The sequence below is a fragment of the Sinohyriopsis cumingii genome, unplaced genomic scaffold, assembly GCF_028554795.1.
Source record: "Sinohyriopsis cumingii isolate HCF-2022 unplaced genomic scaffold, ASM2855479v2 utg000913l, whole genome shotgun sequence".
NCBI classification, from domain to species: domain Eukaryota; kingdom Metazoa; phylum Mollusca; class Bivalvia; order Unionida; family Unionidae; genus Sinohyriopsis; species Sinohyriopsis cumingii.
The window spans coordinates 5,238,541-5,262,009 of NW_028315943.1; the positions used below are offsets into that span (position 1 = coordinate 5,238,541).

Consider the following 23,469-nt stretch of genomic DNA (forward strand, 5'->3'; position numbering starts at 1 on the left):
AGGAAAGTGATATTCTTAAAGTGTAAAAAAATATCCAGCGTTTCGACTCGAAATGCATATGAAAATGTGACATTTCAATGCTGGGCGCAGAATAGGCCGACATATCGCGAGTCAGGAAAACACGCGGATGGTATCCCCTGTGTCCAAAATTAATATTATTTTGAACAGAATATTCTGGTGACAATTGCCTCTTTTCAAATGGTAAGCATTGCTGTATTTTATTTTCGTCAATCGGTCGAATTCGGTATGCGTTTTGCTTCAATATTGGAGACGGAAACCTTAAGTACGCAGAAATGCCCGACAGCATTGTGCCTGACGCGCGCATACTTCTGTGGTAAACCCCAGCCGAAATGCATACCCGACCGGTATACCGCCATGTCGGCCAATTCTGTGCGTCGGGTAATTCTGCGCAACGATACGTCAGTTCTGTAAACATTGTATCACGTGCTATTTTGGGTAAAAAATCCATTTTGTATCCAGAAAGAACAATCGTACATTAATTAACAAAAGTGATATTCATAAAGTGTACAAAAATATCCCACATTTTGACTCGAAATGCACATAAAAATGTGATTTCTAAATGGCAACGTGAAGACCCACTCCATGACCTTCTTGAACCTGTAACCCAGAAAATTCTTTTTACTATGCATCTTTTAGAATATAAAAATGGAAAAGTGTACCTTAAAACATAACTGTATTTTAATCCAAATTTCCAATTTTGCAAGAAGTTGTCCCACACGTACAAAATCGTCTGCTACCCAACGTATCTACTTGCCGCTATAACATAAATTGTCAACAAAGTCGCCGGCATATAGCCCGTTTCTATATTCTGTAGTAATATTTCCCCATCAACAAGACGTTGTAATCACATTACATCCTATTTGTTGTTGTTTCTCTTCCACGTAATAGCTTATTTTTCATAAAATGCTGAACTTTACTAACTTTTGTACAAGATCGGTTTAGTTTGCTTAATGTCTCTTGCCATTTAATGGCAATTTAACGTTGCATTTTGTAAAACTAGCTATAAACCTGACCTAATTACTCGACTAAACTGCTGACAGAAACAGTCCAAAGTAATATATTTCATTTCTGTAGCTCGATGGATAAACATTGCATATTTTCAAAGCTATGCGCAGAATAGGCCGACATATCGCGAGTCAGGAAAACAAGGGGGTGGTATCCTCTGTGTCCAAAATTAATATTATTTTGAACAAAATATTCTGGTGACAATTGCATCTTTTCAAATGGTAAGCATTGCTGTATTTTATTTTTGTCAATCGCTCGAATTCGGGATGCGTTTTGCTTCAGTATTGGAAACGAAACCCTTAGGTGCGCAGAAATGCCCGACAGCAGTGTACTCTAACAGTCGCCTTGCATTCTGTGAGGCAGATTTTAAAAAAAGTATTTAAAAAAATAATCACTTCATATAATAATAATAATAATTATTATTATTATTATTATTATTATTATTATTATAGGCAATACTACAGGAAACTATAATAAACATGCACCATCAACGATTTTTAATATTGCATTTTTGTACGTTATAAACAAGGACGATGCTAGCGGGCGTTTGCGATCAATATTAAGATTTTCTTAAAATGTCAACAACCTTATTGTTAGTCCTTTCTGGAAACAGGGTGTGTGAAACAGGGTACAAATTATACGAAAAGTGGCAACCAGCCTGGGCAGGGTAACAATACAATAGAGCATATATGGGTTTCGCCATCCATGATTAGTTAATAATGTAAGTTATGATTTAGGAAAATGGATCTTTTGAGAGCTTTTCTTAGTTGTAAGTGATTTTTTTTTAGAGACATTGTTTTATTGATGAATTTCAGCCCTTAATAATCTTGAGTTTGGAACACTCATTACTAAAAATTAGCACCAGATTCTTTGGTGCGGAATCGAAAGCACATGTTTGAAACACATGCAGGTCCAGAAAATTCCGCGGTTCATATCCTTTCCTCTACACAGAAGCTGACATTCAGGTTTCATCTGTACTGATAAATATAGGCTTGATCTTGAGCACTCAGAAATTTTAAGTTATTGAATTTTTAATATGGTGTTTGCATAGATTTACTATGAGAACCACAGGCACTTGATTCTGTGGAAACTAATGTGTACACTCACCATATAACACAAGGTACCTAACTCTCGCCGGTCAAAAATCTGACCCCACGATGACTCCGATCTAAGTTTCCGATACTATCTACGCATGTTACATGTGAGTGTACACATTAGTTTCCACAGAATCAAGTGCCTGTGATGAGAACTGAATTAGTACCATGATGTAAGAAGTCGACATTTTAATTTATAACAGCCAAATGTATTCATGGTTGAATGTCTGTGTTTTGCAACATATTCGGCGAAAATAAAGGACAGCATCATTTTTCAAAATGTAGTGAAACTAAATAAACGAATATATTCATTGACATACGACTACTTTTTAAATACTTTAGAGATCATTTACATAATAAGTTCTACAATGTACGAAAATATTTGCGGAAAACCACAGACTTACGTAAATAATTCTCTTCCCGGCACGTGACGTAAGTATGTAAAATGTAAACAATGGCAACAATATGGCATAAATTGAGTTTAAAAATACACATAAACTTTATTTTATGACAAAGTGGACATTTAAACTAATGAATTAATTGATATAGACGTATTTTCTTTCATTATACTAAACGTATTAGTAATACTATTACCAAATGTTTAGTACAGTTAATGGTGTGTAATGTATTTTCGATGTTAGACTGACTACAAAATACTTGTGATATAAGGGGCGCTCACCAGTTATTATGCACTTTTGAGAGAGAGAGAGAGAGAGAGAGAGAGAGAGACTTATGTAAGGTGAAATAGTTTGCATTTAAAACATGCATAATGGAGAGAATGTTGGCATACCTCTATGCTGCATTAATGTAACGTGGATGATATTTCTTTGGATATTTTACTTTTGGAAATTGTACATGGTCTAAGCACATAGCTAACTAAAATGACTGCTCCCTTTTCCTAAAAAATCGGCCTGAATTAGTCTAAAGTACACCATCCATAGCAGCTATTAAAATAGGGAAAGCTAATTTTGCCAGACTAGACAATACCAGCTTTTGAAAGTGCAATGAATGAATTGCCAAATATATCAAATGTAAAAAAAAGTTATCGGCTCTTTTTTATACAATTTACTTCTGAAGTTCAGGAAGTGAAAATGACCAAGTGGAGCTAGCACTTGTTTTGAAAGATGCACATCTGGAGTAAGGCCAAGCTGTATACTCTATAACCCATATTACACCCATCAATCATACACCAAAATAAAGGGAATTAAAGGTTCTTTGACTTATATATAAGATATACAGATAGCCAGTATAACCAGTGGGGAAAGCTGGGGCAATTTTTTTCCTTTAAAATTCTAAACCCTTATGCAAAATACAAAACTGTAGAGCGCCACCATATGTAAGACCTCGACGCTGATATTTATGTTTTGAGAGTCTAGGCCTCAAGGTCTTACATATAGGACTATACAAGTTACATGAGATTTAGAGTCATTGCTAGGCCTATTTCATTTACAATTTTCATGTTTGTATAGTATAAGCGAAATGAGGTTACAATTATAATTATTAAAAAATAATTTATTTTGAAGAAAAGAGAGAAAACCAATTCATGGCATTTATTGTGAATATGAATCTATTCTGAACATTGGCATTATAAAGACTAAACAGTCAATCTGTACCATATCTATTAAAAAAAATAATCATAAATATTTAGAGAGAACTCAGTGCCAGTTCATTCTCTCTGGTTTCATGGTTTATATCTACTTAATGAACTGTGTAATATTGCTCAAAATTGTTCAGAATTATAAAGATAATATATAAAAAAATTACATCCAAAATTTAATGTTGCAACATTCACAATTTGTACCATGAAAATGCAGATGTACTGTTATAATAAATTAATGAAAAACCTGTACAATATTAAAAAGTGAATGAGGAATGTGTCTTGAATTTCATCCACATGACCAACACCCTTTGTACAGTTGTGGAAGTATTCAAAGTAATTTTTCTGTTTTGCTATTTTTTGTGTCATTAATTATAAAAATTGACCAAAACTATCTTATCATAATTAAATTCAAAAGTGACAATTGTTGTTTACTAAATTGTTGTATAGAAGAACATTGTATAAGTTTTGAGAGTAAGATAATTTCAACTCATGTGTTTGTGATTTTGATTTTTAACATAGATTTTAAACATTTTTTAATGTCATATTGCTACAGTGTCTGTACCGCTCCGGTGGCCTAGTGGTTAGAGCGTCCGCCTCAGATGCGGGAGGTCGTGGGTTCGATCCCCGGCCAAGTCATACCAAAGACTTACAAAAATGGTACTTACAGCTGCCTTGCTTGGCGCTCAGCATTAAGAGGTTAGTGTTAGGACTGGTCGGCCCGGTGTCAGGATAATGTGCCTGGGTGGGACATCATGCTACATGTCTGCGGCATGATGCCCCAGTGCTAGACATCACTATAAACTGCCACATTGCAGACGTCGTAGCGATATGACTGAAAAATTGTTAAAGCTACGTTAAAAATCCAAATCACATCACACACATCACTACAGTGTCTGCAGTGTGGCAGTTTATAGTCATGTCTAGCCCTTGGGCATCATGCTGCAGGTGTATAGCATGATGTCCCACCCAGTCACATTATCCTAACACCAAGCTCTTAACACCAAGTGCAAAATGAGGCAGTTGCTACTATAATTTTTGTAAGTTTTTTTATATAATTTGGTTGAGGTTTGGGAGGTTGAAACCGGCTCTAATCACTTAGGCCACCATAAGGATCTTATTTCAACTTGTGTATGACCCTTTATGGTATTCATGCAAAAATGATAGGGAATGATTAAATAATAGGAAGAAAAAAGGCTTCAAAAGTATTCAAAACAATGAAAAGTGAATTTATTATTGAAGCTGTATGTTCACAAAATATTCCTATATTACCATATGTAAGAAATATGCAAATTTCAGCTTGAAATAACCATGAGGTCAAGATCTTGCAAAAAGTGACAAAAACAATATTAAAATGGGATGGTGCATATGTTTGAATCTGAATCTCTTTGAAAAGATATCATAATGTCGAGTTCATTTTTTAATTCTTAAACACTTAAATTATGCAGAAAACGTTCCATTTTTATATATTCTATAATCCTGGAAAAATCAGATCCTATGGCTAATGTAAATTTTTTAACATTCATTACCTTGTGACAGGTGCTTCGTGAATGTTTGTCACATCATCCACATGCAAAACGTCTCTATGATGTTGAAGACATTTGTGAGTCATTTACAAAACTTTTTTTCTTTCCAATCTCTTTTTTGTTTTCAAGGGAGAAAATATAATTTGCTGATTTTGACCTTTCTAAATGATTTGTTTCACACTTGTTTTAATGCAGTTACTGTGTTAAATGACTATGAAGCTATACATTAGACATTCTGTTTAGTATTTAATCAAATATAAGAATTATACAGTACAATCTCCCAGTTACAAAGTTGCTTATAGAGTAAGACATTTTAACTAATCAGGCGATAAAATTCATTTTAAAGGGAGCTGCATTTTGTGTCATCACACTGCTACTATTTAAAAAAAAGGTATTTATACCCTCCCACTTGTTTGTACCCCAAACCCATTTTAAAAATGAAAGGCATCAAGGACATAAAAATGCCCAAAACTTAGTCATTCATTCATCAGTGTATAAATTTCTAACCTGGTTGTTGCAGGGCTGAGGGTGTGTGTGTGCGTGAGTGCATGTGTGTGTATGTATATATCCCTGACACTATAAACTCTTTGACCTTTCTAACCAAAAAGAAGCTTTAGATGTGAACAAGCAGACTGCTCAATATAATTTTTTTTTAATTTCAGTAAAATGTGTGTTGTTTGTGTCCAATATTTGCAGCATTTAGTGTTGTCTGTGTCCAACATTTGCAACAGTTAGTGTTGTCTGTGTCCAGTATTTGCAGCATTTAGAGTTGTCTTGTCCAGTATTTGCAACATTTAGTGTTTTCTGTGTCCAGTATTTGTAACATTTAGTGTCGTCTGTGTCCAATATTTATAACATTTAGTGTTGTCTGTGTCCAATATTTGCAACATTAATATTTCTAACACATATTGATCAGTATCTTTGTGTTTTGCTCAGTATGGAGGTAAACATCATAAATGATATTTCTGATTTAGTGTTGAAAGCATTGTAATTTAAAAATGCTGTAGTTTCTCACTTTTGTAAGATGACACTAATGACCAAAACAAGACAGTATTAAAGTCCGCTAAAGTCTAAAGACATAGTATTAATGAGGCATGTGTTTAATCATCATTTGTAATGGATCCACACCATGTACATGAAATCCTCGGAATATGATGCTGGTTTCAACAATTAAGGTCACTCATTAAAAAAAAAGATCATCTTTAAGCACTGAGCAGTGCTTAAACGTTCTGTTTTCTCATCAGAAACACTTTTTTATATATCAGCTTAATTTTTTTAAATAAAATGTTACGACGAAATATTCAGGAGTACAGAGTACTTTTTAACTTAAGCACGAAAGAATGAATTTTTGGATTTTTAAGAACTGAGCACAAAGCACTCCACTCTGTCTATTTACCAGCAGGTTACTTTCTCAGGCTATTGCTTAACTGAACTTCATGTGTAAATGCATCATGAAGAATTTAAACTATTTCAATGTGAGACCAATTTTACACTGTACTTTATTAACGTTCATGTTTAGCTGTTTCTCATACTTTTGCTTGGTTTGCAGATGCTTTATGAGAAGTATTACTCTCATCTGTTGTAAATAAGTTACTGTGACCGATAATTTATGGTCCTGTGAGCCTTTACCATTATCTCATTTTATTAGACATATTATCACATTGATACAGCTTGTTACATATATCTTAATAAGTACTAAAACACTTAGACAATGCAAAACATTGCATTCTAGGCCTACTGCCATTGCAGTTTTCTAATCTCTCTTACATACACTTCTCAAACCAGTTGGCTTTGATTTTAGAAGCATTTATTGATTGGAGTTTTGTTTTGTATGTTGTTGTTTTTTCTAACAGGTTTTGACCAAATATGGGGAAAAGAAAGGCAGAAACCACAAATGATTATCAGCCCCTATCCAGAAGAATAGCTCAAAGGAAGGAGAAAGGATCTGGCCCCAAAAAGCCAAAAAACTGTGTTGCTTCTGAAAAGACACAAAAGAAGACAAAAGGAACTTCAAAAATAAATGGGCCTGTAAAGAGGAGTTATCCTAAATTGATTGATGACACTGATAATGAAGAAGTATATCACATTAATATTGTCTGGCTTTTTTGTATTAATACTTAATACTTTTTTGTCATTAGGTTCTCACAGGTTGAATGGATTAAGGATGTTGTTTTTTCTTTTCTAGTCAGTATTTACTGCATAGCTCAGAATGACTTTATTTGTACTTAATAAGTCATCGTCATGGAGTCGGCTTTTATCCCATTAGCACTGTGAAAATTTGGAGGTAATTGGACAAGGGATGATGTAATTGCAACTTCTTTTATTACCAACTGAATGCCAAAATTATGCCTTCCATAGAGAGGAGTGTATTATGTTACAGTGTCCGTCTTATCATGTACAGTCACCAGATGTTTTGGATGGCGTGCACTTGACCTTAGGAAGAAACCTATTGATTTCCAGTCAAAAGTTTCACTATGACAAAATGAAGAACAATGGTGTCTATGCAATAACTCTTGTTTTACATCACATAATTATTGTGCAGAAACCATTTTAGACTAAACACTGTGAATGGCATGGTCTTGGGGTTAGGAAGATTTTGGGGTCAAAGGATCATGGTTATTGTGACTGAAAGAAGAAAACTGGTTTCTGCACAAAAAGTTAAATAATCAGCCATGTACCATCACCAGATTTGTTAAATAATCAACCAAATTTTATGGATGACTTGCACTTGAAGAAAATGAAACCTATTAATTTTTCAGGTCAAAAAGTCACTTTCACTGAATTAACAAAAATAATGCACAATAATTACAGTACCTTGACCCAAAGTGTGTGGAGGGTTTGCTTAAGGTATTGAAGACATCTGTTGTTTTTGGTTAAAAAGGTTAAGGATATGGTCATCTGCAGCACACAAAAAATGAGTTTAGCAAAATAAATTTTGTTGTTGAATAAGATTTCCTGCACCATACTTTGGGAATAATAAAGAAACCTATTGATTCTGGGGTCTAAAAGTCAGTAGTCACAGTTATTGTAAGTCAGTAGTCACACTAATTGTAAGTCAGTAGTCACAGTAAGTGTAAGTCAGTAGTCACAGTAATTGGAAGTCAGTAGTCAGTCATTGTAAGTTAGTAGTCACAGTCATTGTAAGTGTAATAAAATAGTAATAGTCTTCTGCACATTAAGGTTAGTTCAGTGAAGGGTGTTAATCTTAGTACTATTAGTTCAAGCCTGTATACCTTATCCAAAAGTTGAGGTCATTGAAACAAGTCAGCCATACCATACCTATACCAATGATTATTATACATGGGAAGCGTGTCGGATGAACTATTTATGGTACTCTTCTTAATCTTAGTACTATTATAACTGAAAGAACACAAAGTTAGTAGAAATATACATCACCTTAGACAATTATTAATTAAAAATAAGGACCTGACGTAAGCTGGCTTTTGCAGACATGCTTCTTCTGAATTCTGACATCATATCAATAAACTGATGAAATTGAAAAGAAAAATATAATGCTACATGTTCTTTTTCTGAGTGTATTTTATAAAAGGAATCTGATTTTCATCTGCTGAAGATTTTGTTGAATTTTGTGATACTTATTTAGTTGTTATTACTGCCCTACATTGAGATGTGGGAACCCTATAATAACCACTTTTCCACGCACCCAACTATTATCCATCATTGAGTCTCTTTGTACATTCACACCTCCTGTGACCAGCATCACTCTGTAACCATTATACATACTTGGATGCTACTGGGTAGAGGAATTGCCTATTACATGTTAGTGTGCCTTTTATTGGTTTCATCTTGTTATATCCACTTGAGAGGGTTATTTCCCTTTTTTGTCATCAGTTTTTCATTTTGCACTTTAGTAGAACCTTATAAACAGCATAGTTCAGGAACCAATGTATTCTGAAGCATTTTGGTGTTTACATTGCCTCATAACCCTAGATTTGCTTTTGTGCTGTGTCTTGTTATTTCTTGTTTAAGTAGAGTTATGGGCCTTGACAACCAGCTTTATTAGTTACATATCTTCACCTGTGACATTGCTTATTACTAATGTAGCTCTGCAACCCTTTACACCTTGTATCATAATTAGATGCTGTAGAGTAGGAATTACCAGTTACAATTAAATTTGCTTGTCTTTGAGTTTTTTTCTTCTTCAGTTCAACATTAACAGAGTTATGGACATTTTCTACCACTATTAGGTTACATTTACAGAAGATAGTTGTAACCAGCATCTTGGGGCACCATTTTACATAATTTGATGTAATTTTGTGATTGTTTTATGGGTTTTGTTTTGTCAGCTGTAGTTTGGATAGTTATTGCCCTTGATATTTAACTTCGTACCTTCTCACAGCATGTTGCTTGTAACTAGCATGGCTCAAGAACCATTCAGCATATTTTGTTGCAATTTTATATGAATATTGTTCTTAGATTTACTTAGCTCATGTGCTAATTTACATGGGGTTTTGTCTTGTTGAGAAGAATTGTGGCCCTGATCTCTGGTCATCCTGACTTTGGTTTTCACTAGGTAAGTTCATCAACATTTTTTGAATTTCAACTATCCAGCCAGTGCCTTCAGATTGATGACACTTTGAGTAAGTATTCCATTATATCATTTACAAGAGTTATGGCCCCCTGATTGCCTGTTCACCTGACATGGGTTCCACACCTTAACATTACTAAGCCTTCTTGCATTTAAATGACATCACAGCGTTTTACTGAGGAGACCTTGAGTGAGTTTAGTTTCAAGAGTTCCACATGTACATTTAGTTCATTTCTGACCCCTGATTGTTCTTCTAGCTTTACTTTCCACCTTGTGGTTTACTAACATATGCCGGTATTGCATTTCATCTAAAGTTATTATGCATCATGATGTTGATGAGACCTTGAATGATTTGACTTCTGTCATTCGACATCATTATTTAGAACAGTTATGGCCCCTGAATGCTAAGCTTCTCCAAGCTTTTCATTGAAACAGAAGCTCTATTTATTTTTATAAGCACTTATGTGGTGAGAGAAAGAGAGTTATAGGGCCTGAAACTGGAATGCTTTCGGTCCTAGCATGGCTAAACTGTAGCTACACAAGAACATTCAGTTTATCATATTTGCAGGGATTGTTGAAACAATGCTTATTTGCATCACTGTTATTTTCAGATTCTTTCTTGTAGATGTTCCCTGCTGAATTTTTCCATTAGTTTCTTCAATATTGGGTTTCCCACAGATATATACTCTTTGTCTGTACCAATCTGTGTCAAGTATTGTTTTAACTTCACATGCCCTTGGGACATTTTTCTGGTCTTTTTTGCACAGATTAGCCTACCATAATACTTGCTAACTATAATTATTCTGTTCAGCACATGTCAGGATTTTGCAGCCAAAATACAGTTCCAAGTTTGAAGTGAGTTTTGGTTTTAGTGGGGTACTTTTGGCATAACATTGAAATTTTGGGATCCAAATTTGATATTTTTTTTGGCGTTAAGGGTTTTCAATTTACTGGGGGTAAAATGACGATATTAAAATGGAAATCTTTGGGGCTTTAAAAAAATGTCAATGTTGAGGGGATTTTACTATACAAAGGTTTTGGTTTGCATTTCACTGTATTTGTATGTGTAAATATGTCTTGTGTTTTGTTGGTAAGGAGTTCACTCTTTCATTAATGTAAAATCAACTATAACGATCTTCATCTCTATTTTCCTGTCCTTTTTTTGTACCTATGGATTTTATCAAGAGAAGTTTCTTGTGCCAAAGATGAAAAATAAGGGTCATTGTTTCAAGAGTGCAACAAAAAATGAACCATGGTTATGGTTGTGTACAGTGTTACAATGAAGGAAATGTGTTGTATACCATTAGTCTCTTTAATTCGCTTTGCTTCAAATTTTACTGTTTCAGACGGAACAAATAAAGTTAACTGCCAAGCCTCCCACACATAACAAGAAAGGAGAATTAGTGTTTGAAACTTATCCAGAATTTCAACCCAACATGACCCCAAAAGAGGTACTACAGGCTGGAAGTTTTGGAGGAACTTACTTCAGGCCCATCAAATCTGTAATTACAGGTACAACAAGCAGAATTAGAAATAATGCAAAGCTGCACACATGATCCACCGTGTATAGGGCATATGACTGTTAAAATTATTCAAGAATGCATAATGAATTACTGGTTTTGTATTCAAATTATGAAAGATGGAACATATTTGGAGCTGAGCAACAAAAAACAAATTTTTAACCCTGTATAGAAATTTACTTATATGCTTTGTTGGTATACTTAGCAAGTATATGTTTGCATTATGTGAGACAGTACCATTGCCCTCCCCTGCCCCACCTTCATCTTGTGATACATTACCTGATTATAATACATTAAGAATACATCCACTGATCAAAATACATTAGGAATACATCCACTACTTTGCAGATCTAATAGTACCAACCTTTTTCTTTTGGCAACAAAATTGATAAAAGTCATCTGTCCGCCTAGGCGAAAGTCAGGCAAGAGTGATATCCCCTTGGATAGGAGGATCCAGTTCATACTTCATCCACATCTTCTGATGATGCTAATAAGCATGCTCTTTTCTGGATGCCTCAGAACTGATTTCAAAACTGATGTCTTTTCACCAATTTAGCAAATTCCAAGGAGTATTTTTACACCGGGAAGTGTAATCCAGCTTTATTTCCATATCTCACTCTATCATTCATGAACAGTTCACACTTTATTTATCAAACATCTTATGATATACATATCAGTACCATTTTAAGTACCTGGCCTAAGGTCTGTGTTATTTCATCTCAGTTCAGTACTTAGCCTGATATATACATTCTGCCTACCACTCTGGTGGCCGAATGGTTAGAGCATCCACCTTGGATGCAGGAAGTAATGGGTTCAAACCCCAGCTGAGTCATACAAAATGGTACTAACAGCTGCTTCCCTCAGTGCTCAGCATTAGGAAGTAGGCATTAGACTGGTCGACCTGGTGTCAGGATGTGACTGAGTGGGACATGATGCTACATGTCTGCGGTATGATGCTACTTGTCTGCGGCATGATGCCCCAGTGCTTGACATCACTATAAACTGGCACTCTGCAGACATTGTAGCGATATGACTGAAACATTGTTTTAGACTACATTAAAAGTCCAAAACAGCACATATACATACTGTCTAGTAATTTTGTAGTATTATATGCTGTAAGGTCATTCATGTAATTATTTTGGACATTTGTGTTTGTCACTAGCATTCTCTCCATAGCAAGCTCACATGATGCTTGACTTGGTATTATTTGTACATGGTTTCTTTTGCTATCTACAGCTACATGTAACACAATGGACATGACAAAATTCAAGTCCAGGTGTTTTAAACTACTTGAAGATAACCAAGTTACCTATCTAAATTGTGTGGGGTGCAGTTTGAGTCGTACCTGTGGCATAAAATGTATGAGTGTCCATCTTGACCAAACAAATTAAATGGGCAGGTGACATGGAGTGAGGAAATGCACCATCAAAGAATAGAACTCATCCATATCATTGCTGCTGCACAGTTAACAGCTTCCTATTAGGAGATACTTTTAAAGGCAGAGAGTTCAGCAATTGAGACATGAATTAAGCAAGCCAGATCATTACAGGCTTCATATGCATTGCCTGCCCTACCATCACCTCGATGACCAGAACAGTTATTTTAAGCAATACTTCTAGGGTCTTTTTTTGTCATTTTATGGTAGCCCATCTGGATCACTGATGGATGTGGCAATACATTCCCCTACTGGTTACACTAGTTTGTCCAAGGATAACCAGTACCATATTTTAGAATCATATGTGTGTTGGTTATGGAAAACACCAGCTGCAGCACATCTTCAGCCAATGCCTGAGGTTCACCTGACTGGTACTGTGATCTATTGTTGCAATATACCCATTACTGGCTTCACGAAAGAGGTAGCTATCTACATCCAGAAATACTAGTGCCAACACCAGCCCTAACTTGGAGTTTTGAATTACTGGTACTGGTATCAGCTTCTATCAGTGTACCATCCTCCCAGAAGTTTTGTGAATCAACACCAGACAGCCCAAGCACCATCTAGAGCAACAACTAGATTTTAATCCAAACTGTTCTTGATGCCAATGACATGCTTCACTTGGTTATAGATCTAAGCTCTCAACTTTTGAGGCACCATTGTTCAGAATGGAGACATGAAGACTGGTCCTCACTTCTGTTTGGGAGGGACATTTCGTATTCAGTTTAGATCTTCAAGTTCAGTCAACAAGTCATCCAGGAAATTCCAGAGAATTGCATGCAGGGGTATAGTATGCCAATTCAGGGCACACCCTTTTTGTCTGAACATCAGTTCCTGGGACACAGCAAAAAATATAGGCAGAGTCATGACACACTTAAGAGCCACTTCCACATCTGTAACTTAAAACTACCTTTAAATGCATTAGGTAAGTTGTATTTTAGATCTAAATATCAAATCGCATGCTTCACTTCAGCTCTGCCTTTGATTTCTTGTTAACAATGACCTGTCTGATATCATTCTGCCCCAGTGTTTGAACCATTTGGCTATGGAGTTCAAAAAGCATTTGAACAGGGTCTTTCCCCCAAGAATGTTCTTGAAATTCATCTCAGTAGTGTCTATCTATTTTACTTTCAAAGCCTATGAATATCTTTGCTTATTGGGTCTTGTCAGTGCAGCAGCAGATCTCAGCATCTTGGGCTGCCTATTTATGAGACCATGATTGCTGATGTTTCTTGTTGTCTCAGTAGTAACCAAAATTATTCAATGGATGAAGTGATCTCAGCTTTGGGATATATGAGATATCATCTGGGCAAATGCAGTGGGTATTCTCTTGGACATTCATCCTCCTGGAATCGTGATCTGTATGGAAGTTTTTGTGGTGTGGTCCCTTCAGAAGCATTCATTACACATCAGTGTTCTTCAAAGGCCATAGTGAATGCATTTGAGTTGTAGGGGGATTCTCATCCTAGATGAAAAATCCACTGTACTGTAGATGAAATGCTGATCATGGTGCAGAATCATCAAGCTAGTTGTATGCCCAACATATCTTGGAAAACACACTGTGGCATCCTTCAGTAGCATGTGCATAAGTGACAATCAACATTGTGGATGTATTTATCTGTAATTGTATTGCAAACAGATTAATGCATATGTGCATCTTAAAATTAATTGAATAACCAAACTCTGATTTTAGGTTCCTCGGTAAATTTAATAAAACTCAGTAATAACAAACAGAATGTAACGAAACAATACACTTAAGAATTCAAATAATTTAAACAATCATCCTGTTTAATGATACTGCACAGTGGTGAATATCACAGTAAAATAAATAAAATAAAACTTGGGCTGATAACTAATATCTCAATTACATCATTTGAAATGAAATGAATATTATAAGGAAGTATAATGAAAATTTCAGATCACTGAACCTTCTTGTAAAACTTAAAGCTGTATGCTTATAATTTTAAAGAAATAATTTATGTACAATGATTTACTTATTACTTAACCGTCCTTACCTGAAATAGTCTATAATCAAATCAGTTTTATTTAGTACAAGTTGAAATACTAATAAAATTAATAGACAGTGTATATGTGCCTATAATTTTAATTTCAGACCTACCTTACAAAATCCCCATAAGGCTTGCAAAATTATGTGGAATTTCTACTTTATTCTGTAGAAAGCCATTGCTGAAAATCTAACCCACCACTTTGGAATGTATTCAAGACAACAAGAATATTCAGTGAAGAAAAATGTAATGTGCCAGTAATGAAGATGAATAAATATTATCTTAATTAATTAAAACCTGTTTATCACACAATGTTTGTTGTAATGGATCTATTCATAAATGCTTTCTTATATATAAACCATCATGATAAAAATAAAAACCCTGGAGACAAGTATGATCATTAGAATATTTTGTCCTCAAGTGGAACTAACTTCTAGATAAAAATCATGCATTTCAAATTTGTGAGCTTTTCTTGTACTGACTATTTTGCTGATTGACCAAACAATGTAGAAAGGCGGTCAGCATCCAGGCTTCATTTATAAATTGTGCATCTTCTCAAAGTTTGAGTGTAAAGTGTTTGAAAATGGATATTTAAACTCAAGAAATGCAGTATTTTACCTAATACTTTAGGTCTTAATAGACCTTAAGTATGATTTGACTTGGTGGATATCTCTTTAATGTAAAGGTTCTATTTCATGTTGCTAGTAATTTTAATGCTACACAGTTTATTTGGTTGTGATTTTCTAAAGAAAGTTCCTTTCAAGAAATACCAGTATGACATTCTAATTGTATGAGATCTTTTTGTATTTGCATTATAATGCATTTTTTGAGGCTAGAATAACATGTCCTATTTTTATGCCTACTAAAAAAAGACCAGTGATGAACAAGAAAGAAAACAACAACAATTCAGTTATGCATATATTTTTGGGGTGTGAAACTTTATAACAAAAGAAATTACAATTGAAACTGATGGCTAAGTATTAGAGTTTCTTTTATTTTTAAAATTCCAGGCTGCCAGTAGGAATAAACAAAGGTACTTGTTAAAAAAATAAAACTTGCAGTAGACATAGATATTTGCAAGTTGATATTTTATGCAATTACATAGATAAAAAAGTTAACTGCTTTGTATTTTGTAACTGAAGTTACATACCTAGGTTATATATAGAAAGTGTAAACCCAATGATTGACTGGTCACCTTTGTTCAAAGACACATTACCCTCACATGCATTTAATAGTGTCCGCCTATTATTTTATTCATGACTTGCAAAAGATAACCCTTATTAAGCACACATTTCTTGATCTATGTCATGCCTTGTGGTGGGAAAGCAGCCGTAAGAAAGCCTTGTACTCTATGATTTTCTTGTAATTGACCACCATGCATATCCGATGCCTCTCTTCCCCTTAATTAAATGGGTTAGATCGGCCTCAAAAACAAATCCATTACCTTATATACATACTTATAACTCAAGTTCAACTGCTGACAATATTGACTCTGATATGCCATCTAATAATGCACTGATAGATCCGGGTCTGTGTTGTTTGTTCTACTGATTACACTGAACAAACTGCATAGACCCATATGTACCATCACATTATGCAACAGCAGACCTGGGTCTGTGCAGTTTGGACTGGGCTTATAAGGGAGTATGTACAGTATATACTTTATATGCAGTACAATCATATTAGGAGAGACATTGCAGCTTCCAAGTGCAGAGCTCCCAAGCGATATCTGTTTATGACATACTGGTCATCAGTGTGCTTCAACCTCATGAAAGTTACCCAAATAATGATTTTTTAGTGCACAGACTGACATGCATTGGTTACAATATTATGATCATGAAAATGTGTGATGATTTTCTTTGTATGTGACCCTCTCTTTACTTGTTTGCTACATGAACTGTTGGATAAATTCCTTATCCCTATTTGTTTTTAATAAATACAAAATAACTTCCATGAAATGTGGTGTTCAAACCCATTAAAACGGATCAAACATTTGCTTATCATATAGCCACAGAGTAATGTGTATATGAGTACTCTTATATGCAAATCACAGGTGAATATAGACAAGTAAGAAATGTGTTTTGTCCAAAACACTAAATGAGTCAGTAAGATAAAAGTTTATAAGGTACACATTGATGAGTGAAATTTCAAGACATATGATGACATTTTTGCCTCAGGGCTGTTCCATTAAAACATATGTGGGACCCAGGGAAGGCACTTTTCAAGTGGGATACTCACCCATAGATGCATTTTAGAATTTTCCTACTATTTTAATATGAACTCTATGGACTCTAAGTACCCTGACATATATTTTTTTTTTAAATGCATTACCTGGGTACCATGTATGTTTAAATAGAACAGTCCTCAAAGAATCCCATATCTTTAACCTTGATACTAACATAATACCATTTTAAATCTCCTTGACCTTTTATTATAAATATGAAATGAAGATAAAAATTAATTTTAATCTTTCCAGGCAAAAGCTACTCAGGAGTATGGAAGTAATTACCCAAAGACTGGCTTGAGGGTTTAAATATTGATAGACAGGTAATACAAAGTTTAATCAACCTATCTATCTAGCTAACTACCTATCTACCAACACACTCATATTTATGAACTGAAACATATTCAAACTCACATACCAGTATGCATATCAAAATCATTTATGAATGATAATTAGTTGAACAAGCATACCATGTTTGTCAGTAAGAAGTACACATAAGCTAGAAATAAGGGACAAACAGTTTATAACATGTCTCAGTCTCCTTGGATAAAATCAGTTCTAAGATACATGTAAGCCTCTTGTATTTTGCCCATTATTTTATTTTTCCAAAAGGGGTTATGTTACTAACTCAGCCTGTTGGACAGTGGATATAAACTATGCAAATTGCAGTTACATATATTTGGTCATTATGTTTGTCGCAAATGTTTGAACACTCTACAGTTTTACTGCTAACTTGTGCTATTTCAACTCACATGAATATCATGTTTATGTGATTCCATATAATTTCTTTAATTAAACTCTTTTTAGTGAAGACTAAAAATAATTACTCCTAACTTATTTTAATTAAATCCCCCTTTAAATAAAACCAAGCATCTCTTGTTAAAGGATGCAGTTGTTTAAATTTTAGGTGGGTGGTCAGTTGGTAGAGGTTTTGGAACTGCAGTGCTGTTTGTTCTTAATTAATTGACATCAGACAATATTAGTGAAATTTTGTATCTTGTGTTAGTTGTTAGGCATTAGACTTTTAACAAGATTAATCAGTGTACATGGTGCATTCTTTAGTATGATGGATTCAGGCATCAAAAGGTGTCACAGGATGACGTCTTATATAATATTTCAGGATGAATTGTCAAGAACTTTGTGAAAGAGCTACGTCTTCTGTATCTATACGCGTATTGCTATCACATTTGCCAAGTCACAGAAGTGGTTTATTTATGTATTACTGTGCAGCTACATTGTTGCTGGGGGAACAATACATTTATGAATTTCCTGATTTCAGTTTTATCATGATTTTCTATTGGACACAATACTATTCTCATTTAATACACTTGATGTACATGTACAAAAACTGTAGATAAAACACTTCAATATGAATTGGCAGATAATACGAATTTGACATGGTTTCAGCCCAGGCTGTATTTGTACATCCTTTCAAAGTAGCTTTTTTCACTGACTGATAATACAGCATTAATTTTATTTTATGTATATCTGTTTCATGTGTTTAACTTTTATCCATGATTGAAGGTTGTAGTTTAAGCTAATGGCTGTTTGTAAACAAATATTTAGATAGCTAACTGTTGTCTATGGTTGTGGGTTGGTGGGTTGTACTTTAAGGTAATGGTAAATTTATAAACATATTGACTTGCCCTTTTGACCTTAGAATGTAAGTGAACTTATGACACAAATTCTGGTCATCTTATTGGATCTTAGCTTTTTATATATGTTTCTGATGAATAAAGTTATTATTTCCTATTTTAATACCAGTCTATTGGAATCCCATTTAGCTGTGTTTGGTTATATTTATATAAATTATTCATTAGAATTACAAAGGCTCATTGACTTTTCAGACTAAAACAAACTTTTGGGATTATTGTGAATTAATTCAAAGACATTCTTGTTTATATCATTGTGATACATCAAGACTCTTGGTACATCAGCATATTCAGGACTTGGTTTTGTTTTGGAATATTCTATACTTTTGAACTTGTGATAGAACATTTAGGATTATTTGGGATTTATTTTACAATTATGCAAGTTCTTCTAACATTTTCAGTTTGTAACTCAGAGAATTAAATTTGATTATTTGTTGACTTGACTAATCTTGTTAGTTTTGCTTCTTTTTGTAACTTAGTTTGAGACCACTGAGTTGTAACATTTGTTTTATATTTCACTAAAAACTTATTTGTTAAAAATAAGTTTAGATTTAGTTTAGGAATATCCATCAACTGATATAATTGAAAACAGAGAAATAGTTCCCAAGCATGTTGGATATTTTGATATTGATTGAACATTGTATTTAACAAAATAACAAACATGTTAAATTATATTGAGTATGACATAATTACATGTACATGCACACTATTTTTTGTTATGTTTGATAGATTGCCTCGTCAGCTTATCATGAAGATGTCAACACATACAAGGTAAAGTGTGGTGGTAGTCTTCAGATGTGGGAAGAAAGTGGCTGGATTCATAAACAGGACCCTTACGGCTGGTTCCAATGGTATTGCAGGTTTGTAGAAACAATGTAAGATTTACATCTAATTTTGTTAAGAAAAATGTTTTAAATGCTTATAACATGTTCCAAAGACAGGAATGTTCCTGCCAGTTTAGTGTATTTAAGGCAGCATGGTTCATGATATCAAATTTTTGTATAGAATTACATTAAAGTCAGAAACTTGTGTTCGAGTCTCAGACTCAGCTAACCTGGGTACATGAGAAAGCCTGCCAGTAGCTTCTTGTGGGTCAATGTTTCTTCTCGGGGTTTTCAAGGGTTCTTCCTCCACCAGTTATACTGGCTGCCATGTATAGCCTATCTTGTGCTGAAAAATGGCATTAAACCCTACAACAACAACAGAAACTTGGTGTGTGTCCTATCAATGCTTGAATGTAATAATTGTTGATTGATATACTTTTATGTTTATTTAATATTAGGTAGATACTTGTTACTTCGTAAAATGTTATTTTTAGCACTTTTGATCAGCACTCTGCAGCCAGGATAGTGTTAACATACCATTAAACCCTTTACTTACACACACACACATATCCAACATACCATTAAACCCTTTACTTACACACACACACACATCCAAATTTTAATTAATAGTAGCAAGGTCTCTGGGTTGCATAAAGGCACCCCTTAGTTCTAAACAAATTCCCCTGCAGTGAAAAATAAAACGTTCCTATCACTAAATATGCCCCTCTTACCCACCCATCTGGAAAATAAATTCCCAGCAATGTTCAGTGTTTATTACCACTAAAATGTAGAGCATACAATGTTGACATTGTCCATCCCCTATAAAGTTGTGACATTGTCCATCCACCTGTCAGTACATTAATCAGTTCACCTGTGTGTTGTCTTTTCTGTTTTCTCACCTTAACTTAAGTTTTACACCAACAGCCTTTGCCAAACTTTGTGAATGGATTATATTTGGGGTCAGAAAGAAGAACACTATTGATTTGGGTGTTGAAAGGTCAAAGTTCAAGATTACTAACTATTGTTCTAGGGTAAGTTCCTTGACCAAGCTGTGTGGAATCCATGCACTTGTGGCTGCTACTATTGCATTTTTCAGTGAAATGATAGTATTGTCATTCTCATAAGATATGACACACATGACCAATGATTGTACTTGATCCATTTTCAGAAGTTATTCTATTTTTTCTCTTCAAAATACAGACTGGTCTCTAAAATAGAATGGTATTTGGGAGGAATGGATTTTATTGTGAGAATGGATCACAATATATATGCATGTAATTTAAGCCCAACCATGTTTAAATACAATCTAAATCATCACAAATTACTAGTGTGTACATTGGAAAATCATGAGTGAACCAGTTGACAAAAGTCGTAAGTTTAAAACAGCAGTACAAGTTTAGGTGACTTCAGTTTGATAGAGTGGAATTGATCAGTTTGGTGGTCTGTTTAACCTTTTTATTGACTGAGTAGATTGTGCGTCTTAACAGGTTGGTTTTAGCTAATGACATGTAATTGTAACTTCATGTGTACTCAAGTTTCTTTTTAAATGCCATTCTCAATATCTATTCAAGGGTCATATAGTGCTACCCATATTTATTCATTGCATCACAACCTGTTTGTCATGAAAATTGTTTCAGCTTGGTAAATTTTGAAATATTTCTGGAATGTTACCACATTTGGTATGAGGCTTGAAAGTAGGAAACATTGGTTAAGTTAGATTTCACCATTTTCTAATAAAATGTATGGAGCTATGGCCCCTGTTTGAGTTGGCATGTGAAAACTAATTTGGTATGAAAGTTACATTTTGAAGACATGTTTCAAGTTCAGTTGTCATTGTTTTGCCAGAGACATTTTTGTGGAGCTATGGTACCTGTTTGACTGAGACCAATGATTTCCAACCTCAGGTCATGACCCAAATTAGGGTCACAGGAGGGTCTCAAGTTGTGTTGCAAAGGGTCATCAGAAGATTTTTTTTACATATTTAAATTGTATCATAAGCCTGAGGGTGGGAGGTCCAGTTGGTGGACAATTTAGGGTCACAGTAATACAAGTTTGGGTACCATGAACTTAGACCTTTGCACTTACTTCTGCTCAGTAATTTTATAGGGATTTCATGGACTGATATCAGAATTTGGTAGGAGGCTTTATATTAATAGTTTATAGCTCCTGTCTGAAAACTTCTTTTTATGTAGGTTTTTCATAAATAATGCACTTTGTGTTGTGACAATATAACAAATACTATCAAGCAAATTTCCTAGGGTTAAAAATTTATTGGGGACATAAAACAATGTTTGAACTTAACCGTGTATATGAGGTCTATATAATGAAAAACATTTAATTTTATCATTTTGATAATGCAACATGTATATCATGTGTGTAGTATCGTTAAATTTCCCTTTCAGATTCTATCAGGGAAGAAGAACTTCAGATGACGAGAGGCAGATAGGACGTTGGCTGCGTTGTGCAGGGCAAACAGGAAGATGGCGTAACAATCTCATCGCAAAGTGTTTTAGAAGTGGTTGTGGGTTTGATAATTCTGGAATTTCTCCAGTTGTCAGGCAAACCCTCCAGCACTGGGGCTACAGACTCACAAAGGAGGATTTTGAAGCTGGTGCAAAAAGGCTTAGAAAGAAAGGAACAGAATGAGAAATTTTAAGACTTAATGTATGCTGGATTTTTTTCAGTGGAGGTTTATTTGTGGGGGTATAGCAATGGAAACAAATTTGCCTTTGGTGATGCTCAAATATATTTTACTTTGCATTCTCAAATCAATCTGCAATAAGACCATCTAGTTTTAAAAAAATCACACATTTGATAATGCCAAAATTTCCCAGTAAAAATAACATGCCCAATGCAGCTCTACACGAGTCAGAGCTTTTTAGATGTGTTGTTATCACTAATTTACTTGTATCATTATGAGGACATTTCAGTAGGTCATCTTTATATTATAAAGTTTTAAAGACATTATAAAGTCACCATTTTTATGATAGATTACATGTGTACTGTATTTGATATTTTTTATCTTGTATTTATATTGATTTTATATACATGCGTTATTAAAGGAAATGTTTTATCAAGGAGTGAAAAGTACCATGCACCGACTTTTCATTTAAAATACTTTATAGACTTCTCTTTGTTGCTGCAAATTTTCACACAAAATGCATGGTCTAAATGTTTATTTTGATCTTTACAAATACATTCAGATTAAAGCAGTTTTATTCAAATGACAACTCAAGAAATCATTATCAACTATATTCTCTTAATTACCTCCCCATGTCTGTATGCTATGATTTGCACTGTTAAAGATCCATAAATTTATGTTCTTTTTAGTTTTCTTTTATTTGGCCTAAATTAGAACATATTTATTTAATTAGATATACAAATATAGTAGCATGTTAGATAATAGACTGGGTTTCTGGTATTGAAACTGTTTAATTCAGATATTTGTGTATATTTCATTTTTGAGTTAAATTTTGTAGTTTCTAAAATATCTGCCAAATATCTACAGTAATATTTTAAGATGTACAGTATCTGGTTTTGTAGCATAAATATTTTAGCATTGATATTTTTCTCCATACATTCTCATCTTGACATCAACATGCTGAGTTGTTTCTTTCATAATTTTGCTGAAACCTGTATATTAATTCTTTATAGCCAGGCAATAGACTTCTTTTCATTAAAGTTTTTCTTAAGTGGTTAGAACATATACCATTGCTCAGGGTTCCTGTTTATTCATATGTTCATGTTTCTCTTTTTTACACGAGTAAATGTAAATGTAAATGTCTTTGACTTGTAGTAAACTTTGGTTTAGTGTATTTTGGGTTCTGTTTGCATTTTTTTCAGTGAAGAATATTTACTGCTTTCTTATTGTCTTTACAGCACCTTACTTATTGCCGAACGTTTCTCCTGCATGGTTATTCTGCCCCCACTCCCAGTACAGGGAGTTATAGATGTTTCCTTCATGGTTTGTTTGATCTCTGCCCCCCTCCCAGTATATAATACAGGGCACTATAGAT

The 23,469-nt window shown here is 34.2% G+C and overlaps 1 pseudogene across 1 annotated transcript; it reads left to right on the plus strand.

Moving 5' to 3' along the window:
• The first annotated feature begins 1,126 nt into the window (after positions 1 to 1,126).
• Positions 1,127 to 23,268, plus strand: LOC149773088 (uncharacterized; annotated as a pseudogene). Its single transcript, XR_016417494.1, has 6 exons — positions 1,127 to 1,247; positions 7,097 to 7,319; positions 11,139 to 11,304; positions 17,230 to 17,300; positions 19,359 to 19,489; positions 21,856 to 23,268. The product of XR_016417494.1 is annotated as an uncharacterized LOC149773088 (transcript).
• Positions 23,269 to 23,469: the final 201 nt, after the last annotated feature.